Source organism: Nicotiana tabacum, chromosome 2, assembly GCF_000715075.1.
Source record: "Nicotiana tabacum cultivar K326 chromosome 2, ASM71507v2, whole genome shotgun sequence".
NCBI lineage: Eukaryota > Viridiplantae > Streptophyta > Magnoliopsida > Solanales > Solanaceae > Nicotiana > Nicotiana tabacum.
Genome location: NC_134081.1, coordinates 35,392,214 through 35,402,596, shown reverse-complemented (window position 1 = coordinate 35,402,596; position 10,383 = coordinate 35,392,214). Strand labels below are relative to the sequence as shown.

The 10,383-nt window shown below is 40.7% G+C and overlaps 1 long non-coding RNA gene across 1 annotated transcript; it reads left to right on the top strand.

Moving 5' to 3' along the window:
- The first annotated feature begins 7,763 nt into the window (after window positions 1-7,763).
- Window positions 7,764-8,386, top strand: LOC107804186 (uncharacterized). Its single transcript, XR_001652209.2, has 3 exons — window positions 7,764-7,945; window positions 8,129-8,200; window positions 8,273-8,386. It is a non-coding gene; the product is annotated as an uncharacterized LOC107804186 (long non-coding RNA).
- The last annotated feature ends 1,997 nt before the right edge of the window (window positions 8,387-10,383 follow it).

Here is a 10,383-nt window from a genome sequence, read left to right as displayed (position 1 = left end):
AAATCTTATTTTGAAATCCCTAGGTTCAAATTTCAGATTTACACCTCAAAACACGTAACCCCTCTGTTTTGTACACTGCCCAGGATTTTCGTACCTGCGATCCCCCTATCCGTACCTGCAGGACCGCTTCCGCGGTGAAATTTCCTCTTCTGTGGAAGCCACTTGATTTCTCAAACTCCGCACCAGCGCTCCATCGCCCGCGCCTGAGCAACCGCTTCTGCACACCTTCGCCCACACCTGCTTGAGTCGCTTCTGCGCAACAAGAGCCACATATGCGGCATCGCACCTGCGGCCAATTTCTCGTAGGTGCGATCACACTGGAAGACAGATATTTTCCAATTTTCTTCTAAGTCCAAATTTGATTTTTTAACCATCCGAAACTCACCCGAACCCCTCGGGACCTCAACCAAATATACCAACAAGTCCTAAAACATGTTACGAACTTAGTTGAAGCCTCAAATCACATCAAACAACGCTAAAACCATGAATCATGCCCCAATTCAAGCTTAATGAACTTTGAAATTTTTAAATTCTACAAACGACGCTAGAACCTATCAAATCACGTCCGATTGATCTCAAGATTTTCACACTAGTCATAAATGACATAACAAATTCAAATTTTCAGAAATGGATTTCGACTCCGATATCAAAAAGTCAACCCCCGGTCAAACTTTACAAAAATTCAACTTTCGATATTTCAAGGCTAATTCCACTACGGACATCCAAATAATTTTTCGGACATGCTCCTAAGTCCAGAATCACCATACGGAGCTATTGGAATCATCAGAATTAAATTCCAATGTCGTTTACACATAATTCAATGCCCGGTCAACTTTTCCAACTTAAGTTTTCAATTATGAGACAGTGTCTCATTTCACTCAGAAATAGTTTCGGACCCGAACCAGCTAACCCGATAAGTCATAAATCAATTGTAAGGCATAAATTGAGCAGTAAATTGGGGAAACAAGGTTGTAATACTCGAAATGACCGGCCGGGTCATTACACTACTACATCCCTATCTGAATGGGAAATACAACAGTAGTAAAAGTAAGAAGGTGACTCCGAGGCCTGCAGATGCCGAGCAAGCATACCTTGAAGTCTCCATCAAGCAGCTAACAGATGATCACTAACGATTGGCACGAGCAGACGTAACTGGATTTGCACAAAAAGATGTGCAGAAGCGCAGTATGAGTACACCACAATGGTACCCAGTAAGTATCAAGCCTAACCCTAGTAAAGTAGTGACGAGGCCAAGTCAAGACACATACTAGGATATAAATACATAGTATAAAAACGTAATAAGGACAAATAATGGAAAGAGAAGAAATAGTTGATACGAAATAGTTAATAATATGAACTAATACCGGGATTGTAAGCACGAAAATAACATAAAGAATTCAGTTAAATAAAACCACGATGATCATATATGGACAATAACTGACAAAACAAAAGGAAGAACAAAACAACAAGAATCACAATGAGGTACCGCCTCGTGTACAATAAGAATCACCACCGAGATACCGTCTTGTATATATTTATATATATATATATATATATATATATATATATATATATATATATATATATATATATATATATATATATATATACATATACATATATATATATATACATACCAAGGTACCATCTCGTATTAACAAATTACAATCTCAATCACAATTTTTCTTTATACCGCCCCGTGAGCCTTACATTTGAAATAACTTTTGAAAATAGTTTTCCCGAAATAGCTACACGCACTTTAGCCCACCTTATGATGTTGTGTGGCTTCACGTAGTTTCCCTACAAGCAACACGCACATAAGTCCCACCTTATACCGCCGCATGCACATTAACCCCCAAGCCTTATACCGCCACATGTGCGTCCATATCACATCACAATAAAAACTCACACCACAAGTGCCCATATATCACAACTTGCAAACAACAACAATATCAATACTTCCACAACAATAGCCCATGGATCCACCACAACATATACAAGAATATCAACAACAACAATGAATGTAAATGCTCAACAAGGATGATGTTTCAACAATAACAATTTCGCCTCAACGGGATAACGACTGTCACAACTTCAACACCAATAACTCAACAATGTGATAATGTATAACCACGATATTAATTAATAATAATTCACAATGGAAGAGATAACGTATAATAATGGAAATCAACAAGGAAAAAGATAACATGAACAATAAATTCAAGTAATTATAATCGACAATCAAAGAGATAACACGAACAAAAACTTCAAATAATGATAATCAACAATGAAAGAGATAAGACGCAACAATAATAGATGCAACAAGTTCAACCGATGCATGAGAGCCATTTATCAATTAGGATGTAGAACAAGTGTTAACGAAATCATTTAAGACATGTAAGGATAGATTAAAACAAGTAAGAATATATTGACTATGATAAATTAGAACATGATATGACAATATTATTAAAGGATGGAAAGAGTCTAAGTAGCCTAAACTGGTCAAATACCACGTGTTGACGGCCAATTTTGACCCTCCATTTTTAAATTTATTAATTTAAACTTAATAATTTATAATGAATATTTTGAAAATAGGTTCAAACAATAATACCTATTTTAATAAATTTAATCGAATATTATTAGTTTTGAGATTATTAATTTAGTATTAGTATTACGTAAGTACAAATATATTTATTATTTTAAGATTATTAAAGTAACTTTTATATACATCACATAGGCTTTATAATTAATTTAACGAAGTGCTCTTTCATTTCTAATTAATTAGATTACTATGTTAATAATTCAAAATTAGTGTTATAATTAAAAAATGTATTTTATATGTAATTAATTACAAGAATTAGTAGTGTATTTGATAATTATAATTTCTACTACATTTTATTGAAAATAATTAAGTTTATTTAATTCAATTTCAAAAGGGTTAAAAGTCAAAGGGTTATGGGTGCAATTCTTCAATTAAATGAGGATTGGCTATATCTTAAATCGATTTTAGTCCAAATCACCCAAGCCCAATCCGGCATACCCTAACCCCCTCATTTGCCACCTTGGCGATCTAATACTATCTCCCTATGCTAATCTGTGTGTGCCACGTCACCTCCCTATAACACTCACAAAATAATCTCAGTGAATCCAAGCCATCTGTTTCTTAAATCAATGGTTCACAATTTATCTTCGTTTTCCCTTTAATTATAAAGCACTCGTCATATCTCATCTCCACCGTCAAAATATTATGATCCGACGGCTACCAAAATTGCTCATCAAAACCGCTTAAGTTCCCAAATTATCAGGGCCATTGATCATCAGATCCAACGGCCTAGATGACCCAGCCTTGCTCAACAACCCTAATCATTCGTCTCTTATCCCTGCTACCCCCCCCCCCCCTTCCCTTTCATCTCTACTCTCTCAACTCCCATCACCTAACCAGTCAAGAAAATCATTGCACAAATCCGTGCAAGGTCTCAAATCGCTCAAAGATTCATCCCTACTATCTCCTGCATCCGTGATTCCCGCTGAACCATTTCCTCTTTCACCAATCGAATTTGAAATCCCCATGTCCAAACCCTAAGACTCAAAGGTGAAACTTTGAGTCTCCAGATTTCTTTGTTCTGTTACATCGGAGCATGGGGACCTCCTCATGATTATTCGAGGTCCAGAGGTCAAATGCAATGATGTCACGATCCCAATTTCCCTCCGTAGAATGTCGTGGTGGCACCTAGTCTCTAAGACTAGGTAAGCGAAACAAACATGCGGAATATAAGTGAAATATCACATAAACTCTCAAATACTCAACAATTTTAATAAAAAAAAAAACTACACAACTCAGCATATACAATTTCCCTTAAACATTGTGATATCGAGTCACAAGCTCTACAACGGTGTCATAATCGTCCCTATATAACTGTATCTAATAAAAGAAGGAAAATATAGAAATGGGTAGAGGGTGACTCCGAGGCCTGCGGACGCCGGCAGGGGTACCTTGAAGTCTCCAAGTACGAACTCAACCCACTGGTGCCTGGACTGGTTGGAGGTACCTGGATCTTCTCAAAAGATGTAGAAAAGCGTAGCATGAGTACATCACAACGGTACCCAGTAAGTGCCAAGCCTAACCTCGGTAGAGCAGTGACGAGGTTAGGTCAAGGCCCTACAGGAATAAATAAGAGACAGAATGAGTAATTTAACAATGCAATAATAATAACAATGGAAATGAAACAGGCAAGGAATATGCCAAATTAACTACACAGAAACAAGGCAAATTATGCATCACGGAAGAAAACAAGAAATGTTAAGTCAAGGAAACAAAACAACCTAACACAAGTGAAGTAATAGATAAATACCAACAAGAGTCACTACTGAGGTACCGCCTCATAGTCTCAAATCACAAGAATAATCCACAATCTTTCTTTCTATCACCGCGGGAGCCTTGCATTTAGTTTTGAAAATCATTTTCCCGAAATAGCTTCCCGCATTTTAGCCCACCTCATCACACTGCGTGGCTTCAAGTAGTTCCCCTACCATCAACACGCGTATCAAGTCCAACTTATCTCACCTCATGCGTTTTAACACCAAAACCTTATACCATCGTATGCCTATCAATATAACCATGTATCACAAATAGCACCTCAAGTGTCCAATAACACAACTTGCCAAGAAACCAACAACAATAGTATTTTCAGAACAAGTAGCCCGTGGCTCAATCACAATATGCACAAGAGTATCAACAATGACAACCAGAAGTGAATAACTCAACTAGAATAGTATTTCACAACTTAACACTTTGCCTCAATGTGAATCACGACCTTTATAACTCAATTCCACTTTCAACAACAAGATATTCCAAGAATAACAACTTCAAGTAAAGAATTCAATGGTTAAATAAGGAATATGGAATAAAGGAAATAGGAACTTCAACTAAACATGTAGAGAAATTAACAAGTAAGAGATAAGACAAGTAGAGCATGTGAAAATAGACTAAAGATGATGAATATAACATGTTAAGATAACTCAATTAAGGCATGAAAGGAATCTACATAGCTAAAACTGGTAAATTTTCACATTTAGCCCGTGTACACACTCATCACCTTGCATACACGGCTTCCACACATCACATTTATCACAAAATAACACCAACCGTAAGGGGTAATTCTCCCACCCAAAGTTAGGCAAGACACTTACCTCAAAACACGCTAACTCAATCCACTAGTAGGACTTTCCCTCGATTATCCAACTTCGAACGGCTCAAATCTAGCCAAAACAACTTCATACCAAAAATATAAACAATAGGAAACTATTTGGAACAATAAAGTTACGATCTTTTCAAAGAAGTAACAAGTCAACACAAAAAGTCAACCCGGGCCCGCATCTCGAAACCCGACCAAAATTATAAAATTCGAACACCCATTCAATAATGAGTTCAACCATACAAGAATTACTCAAATCCAAACTCAAATCCTTTTTCAAATCCGCAAATTTAAGCCTAAGCATTTTCATAAACTTATCCCAGTTTTCCAACTCAAATCACTAATTAGATGATGAAAATAACAATAGATTCATGAAATATAGTCCAATCCATATTAGAATCACTTACCCCAACGATTCCCTTGAAAAAATCTCAAAACAACGCCACAAACTTAGCTCTCTAGGTCCAAAATATGAAAATTAAACTCAAACCCTCGAAGGCCCCTTTTCTGCTCAACGATCCTCGCTTCTACAGGCCTAGGGTCGCACCTGCGAAAAATCCATCGTAGGTTCAGTTTCAACATAAATTTAGGGGTTCCTCTTCTGAGTAAAATGGATCACACCTGCGAGCCCGCTTCTGCGGAAAAGCGACCGCACCTGTGGTCCTTCTCTATGCCTTCCCAATTCCCGCTTCTGCGATGCCCACCTCTGCATCTGTGAGTTCGCTTCTGCGGACATATGACCCCACCTGCGGTCCCAGCTGGGCAAGGCCACTTTCTCTTCTGCGGCTCAAGGGCTGCTCCTGTAGTGCCACACCTTCTACCAAAAATGTGCAGGTGCGATTGCACCAGACACAACAACCTTCTACAATCATACAAGGTCCAATCAACCTTGTTCCGGATTCAATCCGAATCACACATGGTGCCCATGTGACCTCGTCCGAATATATCAACAAGTTTCAAACACACATAATGGACCTACTCGAGGCAAAAAATCACATCAAAAAACATCTACTCTATGAATCGCAACCCAAATCAAGCCTATAAAACTATGAAATTCTGAATTCCATAAACTAATGCGGATTCTACCAAAACAACTCCGATTGACTTCAAACTTTGCACACAAGTCATAAATGACATGACAGACATATTCTAACTTGCGGAATTGGAATCTGACCCATATATCAATAATTTTAACTCCCGGTCAAACATTCTAACCTTCCAAACCTTCAACTTCCTAACTTTCGCCAATTTAAGCTTAAATGACCTACAGACCTCCAAATCAACATTCGGACACGCTCCTAAGTCCAAAATCACCATATGAAGCTATTGGAACCGTCAACAGAAAATTCAAACTACGGTCAACTCTTTCAATATAAGGCTCCAACTTAGGGACTATGTGTTCTGTTTCACTCCGAAACTCACCCAAAACCAAAACCGAACACCCCAGCAAGTCACATAATCACAATATAACATAGAGGAGGCAATAAATAGAGGATCAGGGATAAAATACTCAAAACAAATGGCCGGGTCGTTACATCCTCCCTCTCTTAAAACCAACATTCTTCCTCGAACGAGTATAGAGACGTAGTTGAAGTGGTGTAAAGATGAGGATAACGGCTAAGCATATCATGCTTGGTCTCCCAAGTCGGCTCCTCGATTGGTTGACCCCTCCACTGAACCTTCACTAAAAAAATATTATCTGACCTCAACTTTCGTACCTGTATGTCAAAAATGGCTACCGGCTCCTCAACATAAGACAAATCCATGTGCAACTGGACTGAATAGAAATCCAACACGTGAGACGGATCACTGCGATACTTCAGGAGCACAAAAACATGGAATACTGGATGAACTGCAGCTAGACTAGGTGGTACTACAAACTTGTAGACCACCCCTCCAATCCTCTCAAGAATCTCAAAAGGTCCAATATACCTAGGGCTCAACTTGCCCTTCTTCCCGAACCTCATAACACCTTTCATGGGCGAAACCCGGAGCAAGAGCCGCTCCCCAACCATGAATGCAATGTCGTGAACCTTCCTATCCTTATAAATCTTATGTCTAGATTGGGCTGTGCGAAGCAGATCTTAAATCAATTTAACCTTCTCCAAAGCATCTTGAACCAAGTCTGTACCAATAGCCTAACCTCACCCAACTCGAACCAACCCACCGGAGACCGACACCGCCTCCAATACAAGACCTCATATGGAGCCATCTGAATGCTTGACTGGTAGCTGTTGTTGCAGGAAAACTCCACAAGCAGCAAGAACTGATCCCGAGAACCCCCAAACTCCTTGACACATGCACGAAGCGTATCCCCTAATATCTGAATAGTGCGCTCGGACTATCCATCTATTTGAGGGTAAAATGATGTACTCAACACAACCCATGTGCCTAACTCACACTGTACGACCCTCTATAATTATGATGTAAACTATGTACCCTGGTCAGAGATGATAGATACCGGCACACCATTAAGTTTGACAATCTCGCTAATATAAACCTGAGCCAGCTGCTTTGAACAATAAGTAGTCACCACTGGAAAGAAATGAGCCAACTTGGTCAAACGCCTTCTTGATCATCCTAATGTTGTTTCACTGAGGCATTGCTTCTTTTCAACCACAGAAAAGGATGAGCTTTATCTAAATTTGGTTCTTGAATATGTACCTGAGACTGTATACCGTGTATTGAGACATTACAGCAAAGCAAACCAAAGGATGCCTATGATTTATGTCAAGCTCTATACATATCAGGTTTTCCATTTTAAATAGAAGGCAGATTCATGTGCTATAGCAACACTAATTCTGAATACTTGTTACGGCTTATTTTGTTTTATTTTTTAAATTTGTTGCAGCTTATGACTGTTGGTGAGCTTCTTTGTTACACTTGAGGATATTTGTTGCAAATTAGTTTTTATTGACAATACACATCTTCAGATTTTCAGAGCTTTGGCTTACATACACGGGATAGGAGTCTGCCACAGGGACATCAAGCCTCAGAATTTACTGGTCTGTATTTGAAGCTTTAGAGTCTGCCTAGTAAAGGTTTATGATATTGACTAGTGCAGTTTGCTGTCGCAGGTCAACCCCCACACACACCAGCTTAAGCTCTGCGATTTTGGGAGTGCAAAAGTTCTGGTAATTGTAACTTGTAATATAAAGCTTGTGCCTGTACTCGATAGTTGACTAACTGCAATGACATGGAGACAACTAATACATACCTAAGATCACGTCGAAATCGACCATACTATGCAATAAGAGATCAACTCTAGTCTCCAATCCCCCAATAGTCACTACACATCACCTATATACACAGTCCACAAAAATATTATCACTCACTACATAGATACTTGAACAGATGAAACTAAGGACTCACGGGGCATATCTAGATAATGAACAAAATACAATGATACACACGATAAGTGGAACTAGAGTCAAATAATAAAGAAGCATCCTTGTGGCACACTAAGAGTATACCTGTGATCACTGTGTCTGAAGCAACGGCATCTGGCCTGGAAAGAATAGCATAGAATCGGGCCTGACCGCCACTTGATCCGCCTTCGCCTCTTGGGCGACCCCTAGCTGCCTAAGCCCCACCCTTGGCTAGGCAGGTGGTTATGTAACTAGTGCTGAAGTCATAGTCTGTCCCCTCTACTGAACTAGACCTCCTAAGAGGCGGGGACACTACCTCATGATATGACCAAGATCCCAAGATCCCTACACTTGCAGCAACCTCGATCCGACAATGGTGGTAGGGACTAAATCAGGCCCCGAGAACCAGATTACCCGCTAGGATAACCTGGTACAGATGAACCATGAATTGAAGGAGCACGGGATAAACTCTGAGCTTGGAGAGAACTGAGAGATGACTAACCCGGACGGGCAGTGTATGAACTATGGCTAGATGATGCACCACGATGAACTGGACAAGTCATCTGAGCGGGCCTATAAGGATGACCCTTACTGTGGTGGAACTGCCCCCACCCCCCCCCAGAAGGAACACCATTTAAACAACCCAAACCATGAGGCCTCTTAGCCTCCCTCTCCTCACGCTCTTGACTACGGACCATCTCTATCCACCGAGCAGTATCAACCACCTCATCTAACGTAGCACCTCATACAGTCTCCCGAGTCATAAGCAAATGCAACTGATAGGTGAGGCCATGAATGAACCTCCTAATACTCTCCCTCTCAGTGAAAACCAACCAAACTATGTGACGAGCCCACTCTAAAAACCTCATCTCATACTGGTTCACAGACATGCCATCCTGACGTAGCTGCTCAAACTGTCTGCGGAGCTCTTCCCTGCGAGTATGTGGCACGAACTTCTCCAAGAAGAGAACGGAGAACTCATGCCATGTAAGTGGTGCGACATCGCCTGGCCTGCACCTCTCATAGGCCCCCCCACCATTTGAAGGCAGCCCCAGTAAATTAAAAAGTAGTGAAATAGACCCTACTAGTCTCTAGAATACCCGCCGTGTGAAGAATCTGCTGGCACTTGTCCATGAAGTCCTGGGCCTCCTCAGACTCTGCCCCACTGAATGATGGAGGCTGCAGCCTCCCAAATCTCTCTAGTCTCCTCTGTTCATCATTAATCATAACGGGACCCACTGGGCCTGAGCAACTGTAGCTGGCTGGGCTAGTAGTACCATAGATGTCTAAAGTCCCTGCATCACTTGTTTTGGAGTATGGGCGGCGGGAGTCTGAGTACCTCCCCTGGCCTGGGAAGTGGCTGCTGAGGAGAGAACTGATACCGCCCGAGCAAGGCCAGTGCAAACAGTCAATATCTGGTCCAGAGCCTCCTGAAGGCCTGGAATCACAATAGGCACAGCTCGTGCATGAGCTGGTCCTACCGGCTCAACACATCTGGAACCTGCTCATGAGTTGGGGCAACTGGTGGATCTGTATGGGCTGCTATAGCTGTTGTACGAGTTGCACCTCTGCCACTACCGTGTCCCTACCGCGACCCCGGCCTTTCATGGCCCTAGCCGATGGTACTGGTGTTTGTCCATCTAGTCTGGTAGCACGTGTCCTCACCATCTGTGAGAGAATAGAATAACATAAGTTTAATTCCCAGAATTAACAAATATGCACGACAAGAATACAAGAATGTGTAATTTTCCTAAGGGTTTGGCATCCACTCAAAGATAAATACAGACGTCTCTGTACCGATATGCAAGACTCTACTTAAC